General features: G+C 44.4%; 2 long non-coding RNA genes and 1 pseudogene across 2 annotated transcripts; 2 read left to right on the forward strand and 1 right to left on the reverse strand.

Moving 5' to 3' along the window:
* LOC128516130 (histone H2AX-like) overlaps positions 1–27,751 on the reverse strand; it is a 197,602-nt pseudogene that overhangs the window by 59,938 nt on the left and 109,913 nt on the right.
* Positions 725–27,257, forward strand: LOC128516174 (uncharacterized). The gene is made up of 2 exons (XR_008356746.1): positions 725–916; positions 27,082–27,257. It is a non-coding gene; the product is annotated as an uncharacterized LOC128516174 (long non-coding RNA).
* Positions 18,448–25,427, forward strand: LOC128516173 (uncharacterized). Its single transcript, XR_008356745.1, has 3 exons — positions 18,448–18,605; positions 24,530–24,722; positions 25,339–25,427. It is a non-coding gene; the product is annotated as an uncharacterized LOC128516173 (long non-coding RNA).

Raw genomic sequence — 27,751 nt, forward strand, 5'->3', positions numbered from 1 at the left:
TGAAATATTACTGTTATTGTGTCACAGGTGTAGTTTTAAGAGTTGTTTAGGCAGGAATGCGTGGGGATACAGTTCAAAACCTCCATCAGTTATTAAAGATAGCGTCTATTTAGAAAAAATGCCTAGCGATTTCGGAGCTTCAGGAAATCTCCCGGCGCTCTGCGCATAACACCGGGGCAACTCATGTCGGAAAGAATTTATAAACGGTTTCTAAACATGGGCTATTGTTTTTTTACCTATAATATTTGTTAATTTAATTTAATTTAAATTAAGTTTGGGCTCAGGACTTCGATTCGGCATCGTGATTCTCCTCTTTAATTTACTCCATAGTCTAAATCAGCACTCATGAAGTTTTCCATGAAGTTTGATTATGGATGCGTCGGGAAAACAGCAAGCAGACTGACTCTGACCATTTAAAAAAACGTTTGAGTTTATTTTCTGACGCGCTTAAGTTCACCAAAAACAATACAGAACAGCGCACCTTATTTGCTTTCAAACATTTACAAAATCATTAAGTTTTTTTGTTATTGTGAGTGCGCTTAAATAAAAGTTGAGTCTTATAAAGGCCATGTAGTCTTATATAGTTTTATTATATAGTTTTTGCACATTAATCTGAGAACAGTTTTTTCAGCCTGTCACGGCGTGCGCCCAAATCAATATCGCTCCTCGCTCACTAGTTAGACGTCCTCCCCTTCAGACATGCGAAGCAGCGAGACCGCAGAATTACACACGACTGGTGAGCTATCGTTGCTAATGGTCCCGGGCTTGCACCCCGCGCTATAAAATACTCGGGGTTTGTTGGGTTAAAGTGGATTTTACTACGCTCTGTGTATTCAACACGCATGCAACAACGCGGAAGTGCGGCATGCAAGTGGGGCAAATGGAACGCGCCCCGGGGACTTCAAAGGAGCGAGAGGTGGGAGGGGCCGGTCCGGCCATCCGCGGAGAGCAGAGTCAGCGCGAGCAGACGAATGGCCATTGCACTTACACCGATGTAGTAAAATCCACTGTAACCCAACAAACCCCAAGTATTTTATAGCGCGGGGTGCAAGCCCAAGATCATAATAAGCCGTGCCTTTATTCCGTCATGTCATGTGGGCATTATAAGATTTGTATTGAAAACTTCTAACTAAAAAGTGGCAGCTGGCACGCCTAAAAATAGACGCAGGTTATTTTTTTAATAGTCTAAATAAAAACCCTCCGCTTTAATTTCCTAAAGTCTAATCGGCGCTCAACCGCACGCATAGTTTTCCCGAGCGCGAGGAATTTTTTTGTGCTAAATAATAATTATGCAGTATAATAATTCCTATTAATCCTGGGTTGTTCTTTTAGTGTCACTATAGTGCTTTACAATGCCAGACAACATTCAAATACAAATTATCCACCCTCCCCAGGTGTGAATCGGGTATGGGGGCTATCTTGTTTTATTAACCCTTGTGCCTGGTTTAGGTTTGGTATTTAGTGCGCATCTGTTATATTACAACTAAATACCTTTTATTGGGGGTTAAGTGACTGATGTGCCTAAAATTTTTCAGCTGAGCCTTTGTTTCACTGAATAATCAACCACCGCGACACCCCTCTCTCTCTCTCTCTCACACACACACACACACACAGAGCCGACCAAATCATTAACACGTCCCTCCCCCAGCACAGCCATTTACTTTCTATCCATTTACTTACATCTGAACTGAGTCGTTTGGGTAACATGGGTCGAACCCGTTACAAATCATAACAGTCTACTGCATTTCATTCTTATAATAACGCAAAAACACAAGCGGGGCTGAATGACCGACATCTGCTGACGCAGTAGAACGTCCTGACAATGTTATAATTTTATGGTCATTTATTTCAGTTAATAAATCTACTATAAATTTAAAGAACACAAAAAATAAGATGACACAAAACCCTACACGCTTCTTTTCTAATTACAAGTGATAAAATCTAAAGGCTCACTGTGTTAACATTTATTGTGCTAAAATTTGATCCTAATAAGATTTGATTTAATTTGAATTCTAGAACAGTGACAGCTGGAACACCTAAAATAGATGCAGGATTATTTTTTATAATCTAAATAAAAATGCTTTTTTGGGCTGTTGTTATTTACTTGCAATATTTGTTAATTTAATTTAAATGGGGTTTGGTCTCCGGAATGTTGAGCATCAGGGTCCTCTTCTTTACTTTCCTACGTAGAATCAGCACTTAATTGCACGCATTAAGTTTTGTAAATTCGTTTAATGTTTAATAGTAAATAATGACCCCCGTTGCACTGTACCACCGCTCGGAAAACCTTATGAAATACAAGTTAAAGACAATTATGATGATCTGCCACGGCTTGCATCTGTGATAGGCGTGCGCCCAAATCTACTATCGCTACTCGCTCACTCCGTAGGCTCCCTGAATAGGCAGCAAAGGGACGGAGCCGCCTATTCGTGCCGGCTGGCGATAATTAACGTTAATATGATCTCGGGCTTGCTCCGCATTATAAAAGCAAGGCGCGGAGTTTTGTCCGAGGTCTGGGAAGTACGTGATGTGATGGAGAATATGAAAGAAGCATGTCAGTGGGGAGATGTGACGCGCCCTAGGGACTTTAAACAAGGACACTAGAATTCCGCCCTTTGATCTCTGCGCTGAGGACAGTGCGAGAAAGAGCTGCGCGAGCTCCCGCGGCACCTTCACTCCCGCACCGTGCCCGCCCGGTGGACGTTTGTGTTACGTTCTTACGTCAGCGAGGACTCGCGTCGCCATCGACAGCGGGAGATGCGCTGCCTCCGCGTGCTCAGTTCTGCCACTCCGCGCACTTAACACTTAGCATCAGCTGTGTGCACGCATGCCAGTGTGGCACAGCCCCCGGAACTGCACATGCACAACCTTTATCCCTATCTTTCCATTCTCCCTCCTTCAACACTTTCCTTCCCCATTTTACCTAAATAAATTACCCTTTTCCCGTAAGACCTCGCCTCGTGTCCGTGCTTTATGGTGCCGCCCGTGCAACATGGGTCGAATCCGTTACAGATCATAACAGTCTACTGCATTTCATTCTTATAATAACGCACAACCACAAGCGGGGCTGAATGACCAACATCAGCTGACGCAGTAGAACGTCCTGACAATGTTATAATTTTATGGTCATTTATTTCAGTTAATAAATCTACTATAAATTTAAAGAACACAAGATATAAGACGACACAAAACCCTACACGCGTCTTTTCTAATTACACGTGATACAATCCAAAGGCTCACTGTGTTAACATTTATTTTGTTTAAATTTGATCCTAATAAGATTTAATTTAAATTCTACATTTGTACTGTAATTTTAGTTCTGTGATTATAAATTTGTTTAACTACAATGTTTTACTTGATTTTATCCGCTACTACGTGCAGTTCTAAAACTCTGTGTCTCATTAATCCAGCAGAGAATGAACTAAGGCATGAGGCGTCAGCCTGTAGTTATATAGCGCCACTCAACGGTAAAAGCCAGCAAACGCACAAAGCCAAACGGTACCGCAGAGCGCCGCGACGGTAGGACCTACATTCCGATTGAGTAACCACTGTATGTGTGTGTAGTCTGATTCCTGCAGTGTGTGTGTGTGTGTGTGTGTAGTCTGATTCCTGCAGTGTGTGTGTGTGTGTGTGTGTGTGTAGTCTGATTCCTGCAGTGTGTGTGTGTGTGTGTGTAGTCTGATTCCTGCAGTGTGTGTGTGTGTGTGTAGTCTGACTTCTGCAGTGTGTGTGTGTGTGTGTAGTCTGATTCCTGCGGTGTGTGTGTGTGTGTGTGTAGTCTGATTCCTGCAGTGTGTGTGTGTGTGTGTGTGTGTCTGTGTAGTCTGATTCCTGCAGTGTGTGTGTGTGTGTGTGTAGTCTGATTCCTGCAGTGTGTGTGTGTGTGTGTGTGTAGTCTGATTCCTGCAGTGTGTGTGTGTGTGTGTGTGTGTAGTCTGATTCCTACAGTGTGTGTGTGTGTGTGTGTGTGTAGTCTGACTCCTGCAGCGTGTGTGTGTGTGTGTGTGTGTGTAGTCTAATTCCTGCAGTGTGTGTGTGTGTGTGTGTAGTCTGATTCCTGCAGTGTGTGTGTGTGTGTGTGTGTGTAGTCTGATTCCTGCAGTGTGTGTGTGTGTGTAGTCTGATTCCTGCAGTGTGTGTGTGTGTGTGTGTGTGTAGTCTGATTCCTGCAGTGTGTGTGTGTGTGTGTGTGTGTGTAGTCTGATTCCTGCAGTGTGTGTGTGTGTGTGTGTGTGTAGTCTGATTCCTGCAGTGTGTGTGTGTAGTCTGATTCCTGCAGTGTGTGTGTGTGTGTGTGTGTGTGTGTAGTCTGATTCCTGCAGTGTGTGTGTGTGTGTGTGTAGTCTGATTCCTGCAGTGTGTGTGTGTGTGTGTGTGTGTGTAGTCTGATTCCTGCAGTGTGTGTGTGTGTGTGTGTAGTCTGACTCCTGCAGGTGTGTGTGTGTGTGTGTAGTCTGATTCCTGCAGTGTGTGTGTGTGTGTAGTCTGATTCCTGCAGTGTGTGTGTGTGTGTAGTCTGATTCCTGCAGTGTGTGTGTGTGTGTGTGTGTGTGTGTGTGTGTAGTCTGATTCCTGCAGTGTGTGTGTGTGTGTGTGTAGTCTGATTCCTGCAGTGTGTGTGTGTGTGTGTGTAGTCTGACTCCTGCAGTGTGTGTGTGTGTGTGTGTGTGTGTGTGTGTACTCTGATTCCTGCAGTGTGTGTGTGTGTGTGTGTAGTCTGATTCCTGCAGTGTGTGTGTGTGTGTGTGTGTGTAGTCTGATTCCTGCAGTGTGTGTGTGTTTGTAGTCTGATTCCTGCAGTGTGTGTGTGTGTGTGTGTGTGTGTGTAGTCTGATTCCTGCAGTGTGTGTGTGTGTGTAGTCTGATTCCTGCAGTGTGTGTGTGTGTGTGTGTGTGTGTGTGTGTAGTCTGATTCCTGCAGTGTGTGTGTGTGTGTGTGTAGTCTGATTCCTGCAGTGTGTGTGTGTGTGTGTGTGTAGTCTGATTCCTGCAGTGTGTGTGTGTGTGTGTGTGTAGTCTGATTCCTGCAGTGTGTGTGTGTGTGTGTGTGTAGTCTGATTCCTGCAGTGTTTGTGTGTGTGTGTAGTCTGATTCCTGCAGTGTGTGTGTGTGTGTGTGTGTGTGTGTGTAGTCTGATTCCTGCAGTGTGTGTGTGTGTGTGTGTGTGTGTAGTCTGATTCCTGCAGTGTGTGTGTGTGTGTGTGTGTGTGTGTGTGTGTGTGTGTAGTCTGATTCCTGCAGTGTGTGTGTGTGTGTGTGTAGTCTGATTCCTGCAGTGTGTGTGTGTGTGTGTGTGTGTGTAGTCTGATTCCTGCAGTGTGTGTGTGTGTGTAGTCTGATTCCTGCAGTGTGTGTGTGTGTGTGTAGTCTGATTCCTGCAGTGTTTGTGTGTGTGTGTAGTCTGATTCCTGCAGTGTGTGTGTGTGTGTGTGTGTGTGTGTGTAGTCTGATTCCTGCAGTGTGTGTGTGTGTGTGTAGTCTGATTCCTGCAGTGTGTGTGTGTGTGTGTGTAGTCTGATTCCTGCAGTGTTTGTGTGTGTGTGTGTAGTCTGATTCCTGCAGTGTGTGTGTGTGTGTGTGTAGTCTGATTCCTGCAGTGTTTGTGTGTGTGTGTGTAGTCTGATTCCTGCAGTGTGTGTGTGTGTGTGTGTGTGTGTGTAGTCTGATTCCTGCAGTGTGTGTGTGTGTGTGTGCGTAGTCTGATTCCTGCAGTGTGTGTGTGTGTGTGTGTAGTCTGATTCATGCAGTGTGTGTGTGTGTGTGTGTAGTCTGATTCCTGCAGTGTGTGTGTGTGTGTAGTCTGATTCCTGCAGTGTGTGTGTGTGTGTGTGTGTGTGTGTAGTCTGATTCCGGCAGTGTGTGTGTGTGTGTGTGTGTGTGTGTAGTCTGATTCCTGCAGTGTGTGTGTGTGTGTGTGTGTGTGTGTGTGTGTGTAGTCTGATTCCTGCAGTGTGTGTGTGTGTGTGTGTGTGTGTGTGTGTGTGTGTAGTCTGATTCCTGCAGTGTGTGTGTCTGTGTGTGTGTGTAGTCTGATTCCTGCAGTGTGTGTGTGTGTGTGTGTGTGTGTAGTCTGATTCCTGCAGTGTGTGTGTGTGTGTAGTCTGATTCCTGCATGTGTGTGTGTGTGTGTGTGTAGTCTGATTCCTGCAGTGTGTGTGTGTGTGTGTGTGTGTGTAGTCTGATTCCTGCAGTGTGTGTGTGTGTGTGTGTGTGTGTGTAGTCTGATTCCTGCAGTGTGTGTGTGTGTGTGTAGTCTGATTCCTGCAGTGTGTGTGTGTGTGTGTGTAGTCTGATTCCTGCAGTGTGTGTGTGTGTGTAGTCTGATTCGTGCAGTGTGTGTGTGTGTGTAGTCTGATTCCTGCAGTGTGTGTGTGTGTGTGTGTGTGTGTAGTCTGATTCCTGCAGTGTGTGTGTGTGTGTGTAGTCTGATTCCTGCAGTGTGTGTGTGTGTGTGTGTGTGTGTGTGTGTGTAGTCTGATTCCTGCAGTGTGTGTGTGTGTGTGTGTGTGTGTGTAGTCTGATTCCTGCAGTGTGTGTGTGTGTGTGTAGTCTGATTCCTGCAGTGTGTGTGTGTGTGTAGTCTGATTCCTGCAGTGTGTGTGTGTGTAGTCTGATTCCTGCAGTGTGTGTGTGTGTGTGTGTGTGTGCAGTCTGATTCCTGCAGTGTGTGTGTGTGTGTGTGTGTGTGTGTGTGTGTAGTCTGATTCCTGCAGTGTGTGTGTGTGTGTGTGTGTGTGTGTAGTCTGATTCCTGCAGTGTGTGTGTGTGTGTAGTCTGATTCCTGCAGTGTGTGTGTGTGTGTGTAGTCTGATTCCTGCAGTGTGTGTGTGTGTGTGTAGTCTGATTCCTGCAGTGTGTGTGTGTGTGTGTGTGTGTAGTCTGATTCCTGCAGTGTGTGTGTGTGTAGTCTGATTCCTGCAGTGTGTGTGTGTGTGTGTGTAGTCTGATTCCTGCAGTGTGTGTGTGTGTGTGTGTGTGTGTAGTCTGATTCCTGCAGTGTGTGTGTGTGTGTGTGTGTGTGTAGTCTGATTCCTGCAGTGTGTGTGTGTGTAGTCTGATTTCTGCAGTGTGTGTGTGTGTGTGTGTGTGTGTGTGTAGTCTGATTCCTGCAGTGTGTGTGTGTGTGTGTAGTCTGATTCCTGCAGTGTGTGTGTGTGTGTAGTCTGATTCCTGCAGTGTGTGTGTCTGTGTGTGTGTAGTCTGAGTGTGTGTAGTCTGATTCCTGTAGTGTGTGTGTGTGTGTAGTCTGATTCCTGCAGTGTGTGTGTGTGTAGTCTAATTCCTGCAGTGTGTGTGTGTGTGTGTAGTCTGATTCCTGCAGTGTGTGTGTGTGTGTGTGTAGTCTGATTCCTGCAGTGTGTGTGTGTGTGTGTGTGTGTGTGTAGTCTGATTCCTGCAGTGTGTGTGTGTGTGTGTGTGTGTGTGTAGTCTGATTCCTGCAGTGTGTGTGTGTGTGTGTGTGTAGTCTGATTCCTGCAGTGTGTGTGTGTGTGTGTGTAGTCTGATTCCTGCAGTGTGTGTGTGTGTGTGTGTGTAGTCTGATTCCTGCAGTGTGTGTGTGTGTGTGTGTAGTCTGATTCCTGCAGTGTGTGTGTGTGTGTGTGTGTGTGTAGTCTGATTCCTGCAGTGTGTGTGTGTGTGTGTAGTCTGATTCCTGCAGTGTGTGTGTGTGTGTGTGTGTGTGTGTAGTCTGATTCCTGCAGTGTGTGTGTGTGTGTAGTCTGATTCCTGCAGTGTGTGTGTGTGTGTGTGTGTAGTCTGATTCCTGCAGTGTGTGTGTGTGTGTGTGTGTAGTCTGATTCCTGCAGTGTGTGTGTGTGTAGTCTGATTCCTGCAGTGTGTGTGTGTGTGTGTGTGTGTGTGTGTGTGTGTGTAGTCTGATTCCTGCAGTGTGTGTGTGTGTGTGTGTAGTCTGATTCCTGCAGTGTGTGTGTGTGTGTGTGTGTGTGTGTGTGTAGTCTGATTCCTGCAGTGTGTGTGTGTGTGTAGTCTGATTCCTGCAGTGTGTGTGTATGTGTGTGTAGTCTGATTCCTGCAATGTGTGTGTGTGTGTAGTCTGATTCCTGCAGTGTGTGTGTGTGTGTGTGTGTAGCCTGATTCCTGCAGTGTGTGTGTGTGTGTGTGTGTGTGTAGCCTGATTCCTGCAGTGTTTGTGTGTCTGTGTGTGTGTAGTCTGATTCCTGCAGAGTGTGTGTGTGTGTGTGTGTGTAGTCTGATTCCTGCAGTGTGTGTGTGTGTGTGTGTGTGTGTGTGTAGTCTGATTCCTGCAGTGTGTGTGTGTGTGTTTGTGTAGTCTGATTCCTGCAGTGTGTGTGTGTGTGTAGTCTGATTCCTGCAGTGTGTGTGTGTGTGTAGTCTGATTCCTGCAGTGTGTGTGTCTGTGTGTGTGTAGTCTGAGTGTGTGTAGTCTGATTCCTGTAGTGTGTGTGTGTGTGTGTAGTCTGATTCCTGCAGTGTGTGTGTGTGTAGTCTAATTCCTGCAGTGTGTGTGTAGTCTGATTCCTGCAGTGTGTGTGTGTGTGTGTGTAGTCTGATTCCTGCAGTGTGTGTGTGTGTGTGTGTAGTCTGATTCCTGCAGTGTGTGTGTGTGTGTGTGTAGTCTGATTCCTGCAGTGTGTGTGTGTGTGTGTGTGTGTGTGTGTGTGTGTGTGTGTGTGTGTAGTCTGATTCCTGCAGTGTGTGTGTGTGTGTGTGTGTAGTCTGATTCCTGCAGTGTGTGTGTGTGTGTAGTCTGATTCCTGCAGTGTGTGTGTGTGTGTGTGTAGTCTGATTCCTGCAGTGTGTGTGTGTGTGTGTGTAGTCTGATTCCTGCAGTGTGTGTGTGTGTGTGTAGTCTGATTCCTGCAGTGTGTGTGTGTGTGTGTAGTCTGATTCCTGCATGTGTGTGTGTGTGTGTGTGTGTGTGTAGTCTGATTCCTGCAGTGTGTGTGTGTGTGTAGTCTGATTCCTGCAGTGTGTGTGTGTGTGTGTGTGTGTGTGTAGTCTGATTCCTGCAGTGTGTGTGTGTGTGTGTGTAGTCTGATTCCTGCAGTGTGTGTGTGTGTAGTCTGATTCCTGCAGTGTGTGTGTGTGTGTGTGTGTGTGTGTGTAGTCTGATTCCTGCAGTGTGTGTGTGTGTGTGTGTAGTCTGATTCCTGCAGTGTGTGTTTGTGTGTGTGTGTGTGTGTGTGTGTAGTCTGATTCCTGCAGTGTGTGTGTGTGTGTGTGTGTGTGTGTGTAGTCTGATTCCTGCAGTGTGTGTGTGTGTGTAGTCTGATTCCTGCAGTGTGTGTGTATGTGTGTGTAGTCTGATTCCTGCAGTGTGTGTGTATGTGTGTGTAGTCTGATTCCTGCAGTGTGTGTGTGTGTGTAGTCTGATTCCTGCAGTGTGTGTGTGTGTGTGTGTAGCCTGATTCCTGCAGTGTGTGTGTGTGTGTGTGTGTGTGTAGCCTGATTCCTGCAGTGTTTGTGTGTCTGTGTGTGTGTAGTCTGATTCCTGCAGAGTGTGTGTGTGTGTGTGTGTGTAGTCTGATTCCTGCAGTGTGGTGTGTGTGTGTGTGTGTGTGTAGTCTGATTCCTGCAGTGTGTGTGTGTGTGTGTGTGTGTAGTCTGATTCCTGCAGTGTGTGTGTGTGTGTTTGTGTAGTCTGATTCCTGCAGTGTGTGTGTGTGTGTGTGTGTGTAGTCTGATTCCTGCAGTGTGTGTGTGTGTAGTCTGATTCCTGCAGTGTGTGTGTGTGTGTGTGTGTAGTCTGAGTGTGTGTAGTCTGATTCCTGTAGTGTGTGTGTGTGTGTGTAGTCTGATTCCTGCAGTGTGTGTGTGTGTGTAGTCTAATTCCTGCAGTGTGTGTGTAGTCTGATTCCTGCAGTGTGTGTGTGTGTGTGTGTGTAGTCTGATTCCTGCAGTGTGTGTGTGTGTGTGTAGTCTGATTCCTGCAGTGTGTGTGTGTGTGTGTGTAGTCTGATTCCTGCAGTGTGTGTGTGTGTGTGTGTGTGTGTGTGTAGTCTGATTCCTGCAGTGTGTGTGTGTGTGTGTGTGTGTGTGTAGTCTGATTCCTGCAGTGTGTGTGTGTGTGTGTGTAGTCTGATTCCTGCAGTGTGTGTGTGTGTGTGTGTAGTCTGATTCCTGCAGTGTGTGTGTGTGTGTGTAGTCTGATTCCTGCAGTGTGTGTGTGTGTGTGTGTGTAGTCTGATTCCTGCAGTGTGTGTGTGTGTGTGTGTAGTCTGATTCCTGCAGTGTGTGTGTGTGTGTGTGTGTGTAGTCTGATTCCTGCAGTGTGTATGTGTGTGTGTAGTCTGATTCCTGCAGTGTGTGTGTGTGTGTGTGTGTGTGTAGTCTGATTCCTGCAGTGTGTGTGTGTGTGTGTGTGTAGTCTGATTCCTGCAGTGTGTGTGTGTGTAGTCTGATTCCTGCAGTGTGTGTGTGTGTGTGTGTGTGTGTGTGTGTGTGTGTGTAGTCTGATTCCTGCAGTGTGTGTGTGTGTGTAGTGTGATTCCTGCAGTGTGTGTGTGTGTGTGTGTATTCTGATTCCTGCAGTGTGTGTGTGTGTGTGTGTGTGTAGTCTGATTCCTGCAGTGTGTGTGTGTGTGTAGTCTGATTCCTGCAGTGTGTGTGTATGTGTGTGTAGTCTGATTCCTGCAATGTGTGTGTGTGTGTGTAGTCTGATTCCTGCAGTGTGTGTGTGTGTGTGTGTAGCCTGATTCCTGCAGTGTGTGTGTGTGTGTGTGTGTGTGTGTAGCCTGATTCCTGCAGTGTGTGTGTGTCTGTGTGTGTGTAGTCTGACTCCTGCAGAGTGTGTGTGTGTGTAGTCTGATTCCTGCAGTGTGTGTGTGTGTGTGTGTGTGTGTAGTCTGATTCCTGCAGTGTGTGTGTGTGTGTGTGTGTGTGTGTAGTCTGATTCCTGCAGTGTGTGTGTGTGTGTTTGTGTAGTCTGATTCCTGCAGTGTGTGTGTGTGTGTGTGTGTAGTCTGATTCCTGCAGTGTGTGTGTGTGTGTGTGTGTGTGTGTAGTCTGATTCCTGCAGTGTGTGTGTGTGTGTTTGTGTAGTCTGATTCCTGCAGTGTGTGTGTGTGTGTGTGTGTGTAGTCTGATTCCTGCAGTGTGTGTGTGTGTGTGTGTGTGTGTGTGTAGTCTGATTCCTGCAGTGTGTGTGTGTGTGTGTGTGTGTGTGTAGTCTGATTCCTGCAGTGTGTGTGTGTGTGTGTGTAGTCTGATTCCTGCAGTGTGTGTGTGTGTGTGTGTAGTCTGATTCGTGCAGTGTGTGTGTGTGTGTGTAGTCTGATTCCTGCAGTGTGTGTGTGTGTGTGTGTGTAGTCTGATTCCTGCAGTGTGTGTGTGTGTGTGTGTGTGTGTAGTCTGATTCCTGCAGTGTGTGTGTGTGTGTGTGTGTGTGTAGTCTGATTCCTGCAGTGTGTGTGTGTGTGTGTGTGTGTAGTCTGATTCCTGCAGTGTGTGTGTGTGTGTGTGTGTGTGTAGTCTGATTCCTGCAGTGTGTGTGTGTGTGTAGTCTGATTCCTGCAGTGTGTGTGTGTGTGTGTGTGTGTGTGTGTGTGTAGTCTGTTTCCTGCAGTGTGTGTGTGTGTGTAGTCTGATTCCTGCAGTGTGTGTGTGTGTGTGTGTGTGTGTGTGTAGTCTGATTCCTGCAATGTGTGTGTGTGTGTGTGTGTGTGTGTGTGTAGTCTGATTCCTGCAGTGTGTGTGTGTGTGTAGTCTGATTCCTGCAGTGTGTGTGTGTGTGTGTGTGTGTGTAGCCTGATTCCTGCAGTGTGTGTGTCTGTGTGTGTGTGTGTGTGTAGTCTGATTCCTGCAGTGTGTGTGTGTGTGTGTGTGTAGTCTGATTCCTGCAGTGTGTGTGTGTGTGTTTGTGTAGTCTGATTCCTGCAGTGTGTGTGTGTGTGTGTGTGTGTGTGTGTAGTCTGATTCCTGCAGTGTGTGTGTGTGTGTGTGTGTAGTCTGATTCCTGCAGTGTGTGTGTGTGTGTTTGTGTAGTCTGATTCCTGCAGTGTGTGTGTGTGTGTGTGTGTGTAGTCTGATTCCTGTAGTGTGTGTGTGTGTAGTCTGATTCCTGCAGTGTGTGTGTGTGTGTGTGTGTGTGTGTGTAGTCTGATTCCTGCAGTGTGTGTGTGTGTGTGTAGTCTGATTCCTGCAGTGTGTGTGTGTGTGTGTGTGTGTAGTCTGATTCCTGCAGTGTGTGTGTGTGTGTGTGTGTGTGTGTGTGTGTAGTCTGATTCCTGCAGTGTGTGTGTGTGTGTGTGTAGTCTGATTCCTGCAGTGTGTGTTTGTGTGTGTGTGTGTGTGTGTAGTCTGATTCCTGCAGTGTGTGTGTGTGTGTGTGTAAACTGATTCCTGCAGTGTGTGTTTGTGTGTGTGTAGTCTGATTACTGCAGTGTGTGTTTGTGTGTGTGTGTGTGTGTAGTATGATTACTGCAGTGTGTGTGTGTGTGTAGTCTGATTCTTGCAGTGTGTGTGTAGTCTGATTACTGCAGTGTGTGTGTAGTCTGATTACTGGTGTGTGTGTGTGTAGTCTGATTACTGCAGTGTGTGTGTGTGTGTGTAGTCTGATTCCTGCAGTGTGTGTGTGTGTGTGTGTAGTCTGATTCCTGCAGTGTGTGTGTGTGTGTGTGTGTGTAGTCTGATTTCTGCAGTGTGTGTGTCTGTGTGTGTGTAGTCTGAGTGTGTGTAGTCTGATTCCTGCAGTGTGTGTGTGTGTGTAGTCTGATTCCTGCAGTGTGTGTGTGTGTGTGTGTGTAGTCTGATTCCTGCAGTGTGTGTGTGTGTAGTCTGATTCCTGCAGTGTGTGTGTGTGTGTGTAGTCTGATTCCTGCAGTGTGTGTGTGTGTAGTCTGATTCCTGCAGTGTGTGTGTGTGTGTGTGTGTAGTCTGATTCCTGCAGTGTGTGTGTGTGTGTAGTCTGATTCCTGCAGTGTGTGTGTGTGTGTGTGTGTGTGTAGTCTGATTCCTGCAGTGTGTGTGTGTGTGTGTGTGTAGTCTGATTCCTGCAGTGTGTGTGTGTGTGTGTGTGTGTGTGTAGTCTGATTCCTGCAGTGTGTGTGTGTGTAGTCTGATTCCTGCAGTGTGTGTGTGTGTAGTCTGATTCCTGCATGTGTGTGTGTGTGTGTAGTCTGATTCCTGCAGTGTGTGTGTGTGTGTGTGTTGTCTGATTCCTTCAGTGTGTGTGTGTGTGTGTGTGTGTAGTCTGATTCCTGCAGTGTGTGTGTGTGTGTGTGTGTGTGTAGTCTGATTCCTGCAGTGTGTGTGTGTGTAGTCTGATTCCTGCAGTGTGTGTGTGTGTGTGTGTGTGTAGTCTGATTCCTGCAGTGTGTGTGTTTGTAGTCTGATTCCTGCAGTGTGTGTGTGTGTGTGTAGTCTGATTCCTGCAGTGTGTGTGTGTGTGTGTGTGTGTGTGTGTGTAGTCTGATTCCTGCAGTGTGTGTGTGTGTGTGTGTGTAGTCTGATTCCTGCAGTGTGTGTGTAGTCTGATTCCTGCAGTGTGTGTGTGTGTGTGTGTAGTCTGATTCCTGCAGTGTGTGTGTGTGTGTAGTCTGATTCCTGCAGTGTGTGTGTGTGTGTGTGTAGTCTGATTCCTGCAGTGTGTGTGTGTGTGTGTGTGTGTGTGTGTGTAGTCTGATTCCTGCAGTGTGTGTGTGTGTGTGTAGTCTGATTCCTGCAGTGTGTGTGTGTGTAGTCTGATTCCTGCAGTGTGTGTGTGTGTGTGTGTGTGTAGTCTGATTCCTGCAGTGTGTGTGTGTGTGTAGTCTGATTCCTGCAGTGTGTGTGTGTGTGTGTGTGTGTAGTCTGATTCCTGCAGTGTGTGTGTGTGTGTGTGTAGTCTGATTCCTGCAGTGTGTGTGTGTGTGTGTGTAGTCTGATTCCTGCAGTGTGTGTGTGTGTGTGTGTGTAGTCTGATTCCTGCAGTGTGTGTGTGTGTGTGTGTGTGTGTGTAGTCTGATTCCTGCAGTGTGTGTGTGTGTGTGTGTGTAGTCTGATTCCTGCAGTGTGTGTGTGTGTGTGTGTAGTCTGATTCCTGCAATGTGTGTGTGTGTGTGTGTGTGTAGTCTGATTCCTGCAGTGTGTGTGTGTGTGTAGTCTGATTCCTGCAGTGTGTGTGTGTGTGTGTGTGTGTGTAGTCTGATTCCTGCAGTGTGTGTGTGTGTGTGTAGTCTGATTCCTGCAGTGTGTGTGTGTGTGTGTAGTCTGATTCCTGCAGTGTGTGTGTGTGTGTGTGTGTGTGTAGTCTGATTCCTGCTGTGTGTGTGTGTGTGTAGTCTGATTCCTGCAGTGTGTATGTGTGTGTGTAGTCTGATTCCTGCAGTGTGTGTGTGTGTGTGTGTAGTCTGATTCCTGCAATGTGTGTGTGTGTGTGTGTGTGTGTGTGTAGTCTGATTCCTGCAGTGTGTGTGTGTGTGTAGTCTGATTCCTGCAGTGTGTGTGTGTGTGTGTGTGTGTGTAGCCTGATTCCTGCAGTGTGTGTGTGTGTGTGTGTGTAGTCTGATTCCTGCAGTGTGTGTGTGTGTGTGTGTGTGTAGTCTGATTCCTGCAGTGTGTGTGTGTGTGTTTTTGTAGTCTGATTCATGCAGTGTGTGTGTGTGTGTGTGTGTAGTCTGATTCCTGCAGTGTGTGTGTGTGTAGTCTGATTCCTGCAGTGTGTGTGTGTGTGTGTGTAGTCTGATTCCTGCAGTGTGTGTGTGTGTAGTCTGATTCCTGCAGTGTGTGTGTGTGTGTGTGTGTGTGTGTAGTCTGATTCCTGCAGTGTGTGTGTGTGTGTGTGTGTAGTCTGATTCCTGCAGTGTGTGTGTGTGTGTGTGTGTGTGTAGTCTGATTCCTGCAGTGTGTGTGTGTGTGTGTGTGTAGTCTGATTCCTGCAGTGTGTGTTTGTGTGTGTGTGTGTGTGTGTGTGTAGTCTGATTCCTGCAGTGTGTGTTTGTGTGTGTGTGTGTGTAGTCTGATTCCTGCAGTGTGTGTGTGTGTAGTCTGATTCCTGCAGTGTGTGTGTGTGTAGTCTGATTCCTGCAGTGTGTGTGTAGTCTGATTCCTGCAGTGTGTGTGTGTGTGTGTGTAGTCTGATTCCTGCAGTGTGTGTGTGTGTGTGTGTGTGTGTGTGTGTAGTCTGATTCCTGCAGTGTGTGTGTGTGTGTGTGTGTGTGTGTGTGTGTGTGTGTGTGTGTAGTCTGATTCCTGCAGTGTGTGTGTCTGTGTGTGTGTAGTCTGAGTGTGTGTAGTCTGATTCCTGCAGTGTGTGTGTGTGTGTGTAGTCTGATTCCTGCAGTGTGTGTGTGTGTGTGTGTGTGTGTGTGTGTAGTCTGATTCCTGCAGTGTGTGTGTGTGTGTGTGTGTGTGTAGTCTGATTCCTGCAGTGTGTGTGTGTGTGTGTAGTCTGATTCCTGCAGTGTGTGTGTCTGTGTGTGTGTAGTCTGAGTGTGTGTAGTCTGATTCCTGCAGTGTGTGTGTGTGTGTGTAGTCTGATTCCTGCAGTGTGTGTGTGTAGTCTGATTCCTGCAGTGTGTGTGTGTGTGTAGTCTGATTCCTGCAGTGTGTGTGTGTGTGTGTAGTCTGATTCCTGCAGTGTGTGTGTGTGTAGTCTGATTCCTGCAGTGTGTGTGTGTGTAGTCTGATTCCTGCAGTGTGTGTGTGTGTGTGTGTAGTCTGATTCCTGCAGTGTGTGTGTGTGTAGTCTGATTCCTGCAGTGTGTGTGTGTGTAGTCTGATTCCTGCAGTGTGTGTGTGTGTGTGTGTAGTCTGATTCCTGCAGTGTGTGTGTGTGTGTGTGTGTAGTCTGATTCCTGCAGTGTGTGTGTGTGTGTGTGTGTGTGTAGTCTGATTCCTGCAGTGTGTGTGTGTGTAGTCTGATTTCTGCAGTGTGTGTGTGTGTGTGTGTGTAGTCTGATTCCTGCAGTGTGTGTGTGTGTGTGTAGTCTGATTCCTGCAGTGTGTGTGTGTGTAGTCTGATTCCTGCAGTGTGTGTAGTCTGATTCCTGCAGTGTGTGTGTGTGTGTGTGTAGTCTGATTCCTGCAGTGTGTGTGTGTAGTCTGATTCCTGCAGTGTGTGTGTGTGTGTGTGTGTGTAGTCTGATTCCTGCAGTGTGTGTGTGTGTGTAGTCTGAGTCCTGCAGTGTGTGTGTGTGTGTGTAGTCTGATTCCTGCAGTGTGTGTGTGTGTGTAGTCTGATTCCTGCAGTGTGTGTGTGTGTGTAGTCTGATTCCTGCAGTGTGTGTGTGTGTGTGTGTGTAGCCTGATTCCTGCAGTGTGTGTGTGTCTGTGTGTGTGTAGTCTGATTCCTGCAGAGTGTGTGTGTGTGTGTGTGTGTGTGTGTGTAGTCTGATTCCTGCAGTGTGTGTGTGTGTAGTCTGATTCCTGCAGTGTGTGTGTGTGTGTGTGTAGTCTGATTTTTGCAGTGTGTGTGTGTGTAGTCTGATTCCTGCAGTGTGTGTGTGTGTGTAGTCTGATTCCTGCAGTGTGTGTGTGTGTGTAGTCTGATTCCTGCAGTGTGTGTGTGTGTGTAGTCTGATTCCCGCAGTGTGTGTGTGTGTAGTCTGATTCCTGCAGTGTGTGTGTGTGTAGTCTGATTCCTGCAGTGTGTGTGTGTGTGTGTGTGTAGTCTGATTCCTGCAGTGTGTGTGTGTGTGTGTGTGTGTAGTCTGATTCCTGCAGTGTGTGTGTGTGTGTGTGTGTGTAGTCTGATTCCTGCAGTGTGTGTGTGTGTGTGTGTGTAGTCTGATTCCTGCAGTGTGTGTGTGTAGTCTGATTCCTGCAGTGTGTGTGTGTGTGTAGTCTGATTCCTGCAGTGTGTGTGTGTGTGTGTGTGTGTAGTCTGATTTTTCACTGTTTTTTTCACTGATTTTTCACCGTTTTTTTCACTTTTTCACCGTTTAAAACCGTATACAGGAATGTTTATTCACTTCCTGTTGCTGACGTAGCTTCCTGTTTTCGTATCGTTGCCGCGAAAGTTTGCGTTTGCGTTAGCGTTTAAATTACATACTTTTTTTTCATTTTTACAATAATAATATTAATAGCAACTAGTTTTTACATCTCATACTATTTGGCTTCGCCTTTTTCTGTGTGTGTAGTCTGATTCCTGCAGTGTGTGTGTGTGTGTGTGTGTGTGTGTGTGTGTAGTCTGATTCCTGCAGTGTGTGTGTGTGTAGTCTGATTCCTGCAGTGTGTGTGTGTGTGTGTGTGTGTGTGTGTAGTCTGATTCCTGCAGTGTGTGTGTGTGTAGTCTGATTCCTGCAGTGTGTGTGTGTGTAGTCTGATTACTGCATGTGTGTGTGTAGTCTGATTACTGCATGTGTGTGTGTGTAGTCTGATTACTGCAGTGTGTGTGTGTGTAGTCTGATTACTGCTGTGTGTGTGTGTGTAGTCTGATTACTGCAGTGTGTGTGTGTAGTCTGATTACTGCAGTGTGTGTGTGTGTGTGTAGTCTGATTCCTGCAGTGTGTGTGTGTGTGTGTGTGTGTGTAGTCTGATTCCTGCAGTGTGTGTGTGTGTGTGTGTGTGTGTGTGTGTGTGTGTGTGTGGTCTGATTGCTGCAGTGTGTGTGTGTGTGTAGTCTGATTGCTGCAGTGTGTGTGTGTGTGTGTAGTCTGATTCCTGCCGTGTGTGTGTGTGTGTGTGTGTGTGTGTAGTCTGATTCCTGCAGTGTGTGTGTGTGTGTGTGTGTGTGTAGTCTGATTCCTGCAGTGTGTGTGTGTAGTCTGATTCCTGCAGTGTGTGTGTGTGTGTGTGTGTGTGTGTGTGTGTGTGTGTAGTCTGATTCCTGCAGTGTGTGTGTGTGTGTGTGTTTGTGTGTGTAGTCTGATTCCTGCAGTGTGTGTGTGTGTGTAGTCTGATTCCTGCAGTGTGTGTGTGTGTGTGTAGTCTGATTCCTGCAGTGTGTGTGTGTGTAGTCTGATTCCCGCAGTGTGTGTGTGTGTAGTCTGATTCCCGCAGTGTGTGTGTGTGTGTAGTCTGATTCCCGCAGTGTGTGTGTGTGTGTAGTCTGATTCCCGCAGTGTGTGTGTGTGTGTAGTCTGATTCCCGCAGTGTGTGTGTGTGTGTGTGTGTAGTCTGATTCCCGCAGTGTGTGTGTGTGTGTGTAGTCTGATTCCTGCAGTGTGTGTATGTGTGTGTGGTCTGATAGAGGAGGGGACTCACAGTACAGTGTTCTGGTTAAGATAAACATATAAATTAACACATATTATAAATAAACACAGATTAATATGAAGTTGACCATAAATGAAGTGGTATAAAGGAGGTTTTCCTCTGTGAAAAAGTCTGATTAAAACATGATGATGATGATGAGGAGGAGGAGGAGGAAGCCAAGTCCACTGGAGGAGGCCACACACTTCAGCCTTAAGAAGAAAGATCAAGATGGTCTGGAAGCTCGGTTTATAAATGAGTCTAAAGGTAAGTGTTAAGTGTTCAGGTGGGACATTTAATTAATGATTAATGTCTCAGGTACATGACATGCTGTACTCCTCTTATTTAGGGAGAGGTGTGTTCAGTTGTACTGACTTTGATAAGGGAGATTTCCTATTGGAGTACAGAGGGGATCTCATAAGCAGAGAAGAATGTGAGCGGAGGCAAAGAATATATCATGATGCCCTCAAAGTGTTTATGTATGAATTTAGATTCAATGGCAAATTCCTTTGGTATGTACAAATATTATATACATGGGGGAGATGTGGAAGTTATTTGCATGGTTATTTAGCACTAATGATCAGGGCTCATGTTCACCAAGCGTCTCAGAGTCGGAAATCGCTCCTACTGCAATTCCTAAATGGTCAAAAACTTCAGAATTATTTTCATGAGTGGGGAGGGGTAAGAGCTATTCATCAAGATTCTTAAAATAGGAAATCATTCCCATCTTCACCAAAATGTTGGAGAGCGCCAGAGGTGTCCTAACTGGTTAGGAATAGTGAGGAAGTGGTGTTCAGGCAGAAACACGTGTAGAAAAGAGATGGTTTAGCAGAGCACAGAGCTCATAACGGGCATGTTTAGACAAAAATGGGGGTGGGGGGAGTAAAACTTTTTCTCTGGTTACTAATTCCAGCAGTCCGAAATAATAAATTAAACTTCACAGATCATGCACATTTCCCCACCATGCAGCATGAATGCATAATCCATGGCACATAATAAAATAATTATACTCTTATATACATTTAATCTGGTATTAAATTATTTAAGTGAACTGTTTTCTTGTTTTCTTGTTATGAGCAGCACTTCATCGTTTCATTAACATGGCGCATCCCCATGTTTCTCACTCCTCAGGGGTACGTGTGACAAACTGACTGGTTACTCTGATGCTTTTACATATTGCATCCATTGACTTTTTATCTTTAGAGGTAAGAGTAGGACAGAATATTACTTCAATTATTTCTTTACATTTTACTCCCTTCGCCACAAGCAAAACTCTCTCATCCTCTCGTTTTATTTGAAGTCATGTTGATCAGATTGACTGACCTACACAGCTCTATTATAGGGGCTTTAATCAGTTGTGATTGGAGCAGAGTGATTAGAATAACGTCATGCAGTGAGTCACGCATCTATAGGTTTTGTTCATGTGCATAAAACCTTCACATAACTGCCGCTGATTTTAGCTTTTCACTTTTTCACCGTTTAAAACTGTATACAGGAATGTTTATTCACTTCCTGTTGCTGACGTAGCTTCCTGTTTTCGTATCGTTGCTGCGAAAGTTTGGGTTAGCGTTTAAATTACATACTTTTTTTTCATTTATACAATAATAATATTAATAGCAACTAGTTTTTACATCTCATACTATTTGGCTTCACCTTTTTCTGCGCTTTTTGGAGAACGCGCGAGTTTCTTTTTCTAAAAACAACAAACGGAATTCAGCTCCAAACAACTACAACTCCGACTCAGGTACGTTATCATGTCCAATATTCAGCTTGTTCAGTGTGTAGAATGCAGGATGTTTAGACATTCTTCCTCCGTCGTTAGTAATAATTTTATTTGTGATAGGTGTGTGTTAGTGAGCACTCTGACGGAGAAGATATCAGCGTTAGAGGAGCGCATCCAGACTTTAGAGAGGGTTAGAGAGTGTAAGAGCAGCGTTATTCCTGTAGCGGACAGTCTGGGTGCCGCAGGTGGAGATAACCAGCCCCCGACTCCGGCATTAGAGCCCTCACAGCGGGGCGAGTGGGTGACGACTCGGCGGCATACTCGTTCAGCCAAAGCTAACGCTAAGGCTAGCCCACCGGAGCACACCTCTTCTGCGCTTCACGTGTCCAACAGGTTTGCTCTCCTCAGTGATGCACCCACTGAGAAACCTGAAAGAGCTCTGGTTATAGGAGACTCTATACTGAGACACGTGAAATTAGCTAAGCCTTTAGGGGCGCCAGTGAAATTATCACAGATCAGGAGTTTGATATACTTTGTTTAACAGAAACCTGGATTAAACAGGACGAGTATGTAGCTCTAAATGAAGCTAGTCCTCCTGGATACAGCTACATACACCAGCCTCGGTTAACTGGTAGAGGAGGAGGCGTCGCAGTTATTCACAATGATAATTTGACTATTGTACAAAAACACGGACACAAATTTAATTCATTTAAAATTCTTTATAGTAACATAAGTGTATTTAACTATATTAAGTCAGCTCAGTCGATCCCGCTAATTGTCATTTACAGACCTCCAGGGCCGTACTCGGAATTTCTTAGTGAATTTGCAGATTTCCTCTCAAACCTAGTCGTTTCTGTAGACAAAGTGTTAATTGCTGGAGATTTTAATATTCATTTTGAAAACCCAGAAGACCCTCTGAGAACTGCATTTATGTCTATACTGGACTCGGTAGGAGTAAATCAGTGTGTAGTAGGACCCACTCATAAAGCAGGTCACACTTTAGATTTAATAATATTATTTGGATTAAGTATAAGAAATTTATTTACAATACCACTATCTGAAGTTATCTCAGATCACTATCTTGTCTCATTGCAAGTGTGTCACAATAATAATGTACACACAGCGCCGCGCTACCGTATGAAACGTACATTCACATCAACTACCAAACAGAGTTTTATCAGTAATCTCCCAACATTATCAGAGTTCCCAACTTCGATTAGATCACAGTCTGACCCCACAGAACTCGATCAGGCGACTGAATATTTATAGTCGACATTTCGCTATACCCTAGATAATGTAGCTCCAGTCAAAAGAAAAATTATTAGAGATAAAAAAACTTGCTCCCTGGTATAACGATCACACGCGCACTTTAAAACAGACCGCTCGGAAATTAGAACGTAAATGGCGTCAAACTAAATTACTAGTATTTCAAATAGCATGGAAGGAGAGCATCCTGAACTATAGAAAAGCTCTTAGTGTAGCTAGATCAACATATCTCTCCACTCTTATAGAAAATAACAAAAATAATCCTAGATTCTTATTTAATGCTGTAGCCAAATTAACCAGAAATAAGACCACTGCAGAAATCTCCACAACAACATCATGCAATAGTGAGGACTTCATGAACTTTTTTAATAATAAAATTGTAAATATTAGGCATAAAATTGAGGTTTTGAAACCGAACAATGTAATTGATGCAGATGTTAATCTAGCCATGTCAGACCAGAACCTAGAATACTTTACTCCCCTTGAAGAGAATGAACTAATTTCACTCATCTCTTCTTCAAATTCATCAACCTGTATATTAGATCCTGTACCGACACATTTTCTTAAACAGATAGTACCAGCAATAATAGAACCCCTGTTGAGAATAATTAATTCTTCACTCAGCATTGGATATGTTCCAAAATCTTTTATATTAGCAGTTATCAAACCAATAATTAAGAAACCTGACCTCGACCCCTGTCAGCTGTCCAGTTACAGACCGATATCAAACCTCCCCTTTATCTCTAAGATCCTGGAAAAGATAGTAGCGGAGCAGCTATGCTCATATATACATAGAAATGGCATACATGAACTGTATCAGTCAGGATTTAGGCCTCATCACAGTACAGAGACAGCACTCGTTAAAGTAGTAAATGACATTCAGGGTTGTGTAACTATGCTTGTATTACTTGACCTCAGTGCAGCTTTTGACACTGTTGATCACGCTATTCTTCTTCACAGATTAGAAAATGTAGTAGGAATTAAGGGTACAGCCCTCTCCTGGCTCAGATCCTATCTGACCCATCGTTATCAGTATGTAGACTTAAATGGTGATTATTCTGCATGTTCTCTAGTGGAGTTTGGCGTTCCGCAGGGTTCAGTTTTAGGTCCACTGCTTTTTTCCCTTTACATGCTTCCTCTGGGCAACATAATCCGTAAGCATGGTATTAGTTTTCATTGTTATGCTGACGATACACAGTTATATGTCTCAGCAAAACCTGATGAGAAAAAACAGCTTACTAAAATTGAGCAATGTGTGCAGGACATAAGAAATTGGATGCTAATTAACTTCCTTCCGCTAAATCCGGATAAGACAGAAGTTCTAGTCATAGGACCGCATACAGCTAGGAGTAAAATTTTAGATCACACCGTAACTTTAGATGGCCTTTCTGTTCCATCAAATGCAACAGTGAAAGACCTTGGTGTGATTATTGATTCCAGCCTTTCATTTGAAGCACATGTAGATAATATTACCAGGATAGCATTCTTTCACCTCAGAAATATTGCCAGAATAAGAAATTTATTGTCGCTAAACGACGCAGAAAAACTAGTTCATGCTTTTATCACCTCTAGGTTGGACTATTGTAATGCCTTACTGTCTGGTTGTTCAGCTAGATGCATAAATAAGCTTCAGCTTGTCCAGAATGCAGCAGCGAGAGTCCTCACCAGAACCAGAAGATATGAGCACATCACCCCTATCTTATCTTCACTCCATTGGCTCCCTGTGAAATTTCGCATTGATTTTAAAATACTACTCTTGACATATAAAGCATTAAATGGTCTCGCGCCGCAGTACCTGATCGAACTGCTAGTGTCTTACGATCCGCCACGCCTACTTCGATGAAAGGATGCAGGCTGCTTGTCAGTACCGCTTATTATGAAAAATACAGCTGGGGGCAGAGCTTTTTCTTACAAAGCCCCAAAGTTATGGAATAGTCTTCCAAATAGTGTTCGGGACTCAGACACAGTCTCAGTGTTTAAGTCCAGGCTAAAAACCTATTTATTTAGCCAAGCATTTTTATAAATAGATTTGCCATAGGTAAAGGAGCAGATCTGGGGGACTCATGGGCGTAGAGTATTATGGTGAACTGGTATGTTTGGATGCTGTCTTCCTCACTCTCATTGATCACTCAGGTTTGCTGACGGTGAGGTGATTGTTTGCTTTACATGTCAGGAAGCCCTCATGTTTGTGTTTCCTTCTGGCTCTCCCTTTTAGTTATGCTGTCATAGTTAGTCCTGCCGGAGTCTCTGCTTGCACTCTACAGTTAATATACATTCACATTATACATTGTGTGACTGTGACCATACCTAACTGCCATCTCTCCTCTTCTTCTCTTTCCCCCCCTCTTTCTTTTTCCTCTCTCCTCCTGTCCCCCCCTTTCACTCTTTCTCTTTCTCTCTGTCGAGCTACACATGTCGTTCCTGAGCTGCCAGTGATCCAGACTCCCTCTGCCCTCCGGACCTGTCTGACCCATCCTGGTGCCCCGCTTCTGGCTGAAGATCTCGTCACATGGATGCCCCGTGTGTCTCTCTGGGATGCGTCTGGTGTCTGGGAATGATTCTCTCTACCTAGAAAATGGTTCTGGCCTTGACTGGTGTTGGCAACTGTTTCTCTGGGAACTTGACAGTTCGATAGTTCATGACTGGAACTTCTTACAAGTCTACCTGGGTCTTCAATAACTACCTGGACTCCATATTAACATCAATTAACATCAGCTATTATAGCTGAACTGCCTCCCACCCTACACACTGTATAAATGCAGATCATTTACTGCTTTCTGTTTCACCCAAATGAGGATGGGTTCCCTGTTGAGTCTGGTTCCTCTCAAGGTTTCTTCCTATTACCATCTCAGGGAGTTTTTCCTTGCCACTGTCGCCCTCGGCTTGCTCACCAGGGACAAACTGACCATTTTGATTCATACAAATTCACATTTCATACAAACTTAAATAATTCTTTTGACTATGTAAAGCTGCTTTGCGGCATTAAAAATTGCTAAAAGCGCTATACAAATAAATTTGAATTGAATTGAATTGAATTATACACTCTACAACACCCACTGTAATGTGCAGACTACTTTGCGGCTCTCAGTGTCGTAAAAAGTGACGTCTCACACTTTCCTTGTCGCAGTCTTACTCCTTGCTGAAAGTAAGAATAGAAAGCTTTATAAATAACCTATATGTCCTTCTCTGAGGTGAGACTGTCTTTAGTCCTAAATAAACTTTGATTCCTATGAGTGATTCTGAGATGCTTAGTAAATATGGGCCCAGTTTTATTTTCTTAAAGACCATTGACCATTAAATATTCAATGATCATGTTTTCAAATAATATAATATTCGATGAGAAGCTTTTGGTGCTGATATTCTCAGTTGTTGTGTCTCTTTAGAATAAGAAGTATGTATTATTGTAATAGTGAATCTCTTAATAATACATTACTGTCATTTGTTCAGTGTTGATGCAGCCCTGGATGATGGCTCCCTTGGGAGACTTGTGAATGATGACCATATAAAACCAAACTGCAGAATGAAGACCATCCGTGTGGATGGTAAACCTCATCTTTGTTTATTTGCCATAAGAAGCATCTGTCCTGGTGAAGAGATCGCATACAATTACGGCGATTCTGAGTGGCCATGGCGATGCAAGGTATGTAGATGTTAGTAATTTTGTGCATTATTTTAAAGCATTGGTGTATATTAAATGCTTTAAGCAGTTTAACACACTTAACATCTGGTTTCTGCCAGAGAATGTGTCTTACGGTATGTTGCTATAAGTGCAGGAGCAGTATGCAAATTTTTCCCTTCAAAGTTTTTTTTTTTTTTTGCATCTTTTGTCTATGGAATCATGCTCACTGTGTTGTTAGGGATAGTCTATAAGGACGCTAGTTTTTGGGACAGTGTTCTGTAGTGTTTATAAATTGGTATCAGGTCTAAAACAGTGCTGATGTGCCTGTTCGCAGGCAACATGTTCAGCATTCATTGCGTAAACATTGGCACATGGAGAAACACAATTGCAGCTCAAACTGTAAGCTAAATAGCGATATCCAATATTTAGCATGTCTGTAATGTAAGTAAACTGACTTTTGATAAATTCAATATTTAAGTTTGCATTTACAGTAGTATAGCCACTTCTGTGTGAAAGGTTTATAAGATTATAAGAAATAAGATTGCTGAGTCGACTGATTACATGAAATAGCATAAAAATATTTTTGTTTGCTTGCTTTATGCCTGTAAATATTTAAAACCTTCAAAACTTTTTTTAGATGACATCGTCTAAGAATTCACCACCTCCAGAACAAGAAGATACAGCAGATAGAAAGGCATCCAAAAAGGTGATGTAGAAAAGAGTAAAGTGTTATTCTTACGATTACAGTTACTCTTACAAATGTGTGCACTGTTTATTATATCTGTGCACAGTGTGGACATTGTAGCATTTTTATTTTCTGAATATGCAAACTTTGACTTTATCTTTTGTATACATTGTTTGATATTCTGCTGGATTTTTTCTTTCTCTTAGTAAAAGTGTTTCTGAATGTGAAATTTTATTTCTTAGTGCCCGATAAGCGAGTTGCCATCAGACAGTGCTGCCTGTGAAGAACTGACCGTAGAAACAGACGAGGTAAATTAGTTATTCTGCATTTAAGTAAAGTCGTGTTTGTGAGAACTGTGTTGACGTACACATTTAGTGCAGTGTTTTACCTTTCTGTAGCTGCATATACAGTAGTTGATCAATTGGAATGGTTATTACCGTCGCGCTCACCGCTGCGTAAAAACGTCAGCGGCCAAAATAAATCAGTTGCATTTTAAAGTCATTCGTAAAATGGCCGCCAGGTGGCGCAAAGTGACATTTTCGCTCGTTGCCGTAAATACAACAGTGACCGTTATACAGCGTATCTCTGTATCGGTTTATTGTTATTTAAGTTCTGGATTATTTCAGGTACTTTAAACACATTGTTGGGTTGCTCATGTTGGCTCTTATGAGATGTAGTTTACAAGTGAACACCTGGTTGGGTTATTTTGACCCAACAACTGGTTTATTCATTATTCTTTCCTTTCTCCAAATATCAGCCTGCAGAATGTTTGAAATATTACTGTTTATTGTGTTACAGGTGTAGTTTTTAGAGTTGTTTAGGCAGGAATGCGTGTGTATACAGCTTAAAACCTCCATCAGTTATTAAAAATAGCGGCTATTTAGAAAACATGCCCAGTGATTTCGGAGCTTCAGGAAATCTCCCGGCGCTCTGCGCATAACACCGGGCCAACTCATGTCGAAAAGAATTTATAAACGGTTTCTAAACGTGGGCTATTGTTTTTTTTACTTATAATATTTGTTGATTTAATTTAAATGAGGTTTGGCTCAGGACTTCGACTCGGCATCGTGATTCTCCTCTTTAATTTACTCCATAGTTTTAATCAGCGCTCAGCCGCATGCATGAAGTTTTTAAGAGCGCACCGGCAGAAGTAGACTAATGAATATGAACGCGTCGGGAAAACAGCAAGCAGACTGTCTTTGACCATTTAAAAAAACGTTTGCGTTCATTTTCTGACGCGCTCAAGTTCACCAAAAACAATACAGAACAGCGCAGCTTACAACACTTACAAAATCACAACGTTTTCGTTATTGTGAGTGCGCTTAAATAAAAGTTGAGTCTTATAAAGGAAAGGCTTATAAAGGTAGTCTTATATAGTTTTATTATATAGTTTTTGCACATTAATCTGACACAATTTTTTCAGCCTGTCACGGCGTGCGCCCAAATCAATATCGCTCCTCACTCACTAGTTAGGCGGCCTTCCCTTCAGACATGCGAAGCAGCGGGACCGCAGAATTACACATGACTGGTGAGCTATCGTTGCTATCGTTGCCCGGGCTTGCACCCCGCGCTATAAAATACTGTAGTTTGTTGGGCTACAGTGGATTTTACTACGCGCTGTGTATGCAGCGCGCGTGCAACAACGCGGAAGTGCGGCAAATGGAACGCGCCCCAGGGACTTCAAAGGAGCGAGAGGTGGGAGGGGGGCGGTACGGCCATCCGCGGAGAGCAGAGTCAGCGCGAGCAGACGGATGGCCATTGCACTCACACCGCGTAGTAAAATCCACTGTAACCCAACAAACCCCAATCATCACCAGCCGTGCCTTATTCCGTCATGTCATGTGGGCATTATAAGCTTTGTATTGAAAACTTCTAACTAAAAAGTGGCAGCTGGCACGCCTAAAAATAGACGCAGGTCATTTTTTTTAATAGTCTAAATAAAAACCCTCCGATTTAATTTCCTATAGTCTAACCAGCGCTCAACCGCACGCATAGTTTTCCCGAGCGCGAGGAATTTTTTTGTGCCAAATAATGTTTATGCAGTATAAGAATTCCTATTAATCCTGGGTTGTTCTTTTAGTGTCACTATAGTGCTTTACAATGCCAGACAACATTCAAATACAAATTATTCACCCTCCCCAGGTGTGAATCGGCTGTTCTCACCTATACATTCGGAGGAACTGAAATGCACTTCTCCCCACTTTAAAAACCTCTTGAATCTGAGGCTGATTCAGTGAATTCAATTTGTGTAATTTTAATCTCCTGGATTCTAGATTCTAAAGTTGACATGGTTACCTTTTTTAATTATTGGAATGGAAGAACTTGTTATTTTCCTTATGATAGCATAAATTGCATTGTTTTTAAT

Source organism: Clarias gariepinus, chromosome 28 (assembly GCF_024256425.1).
Source record: "Clarias gariepinus isolate MV-2021 ecotype Netherlands chromosome 28, CGAR_prim_01v2, whole genome shotgun sequence".
NCBI lineage: Eukaryota > Metazoa > Chordata > Actinopteri > Siluriformes > Clariidae > Clarias > Clarias gariepinus.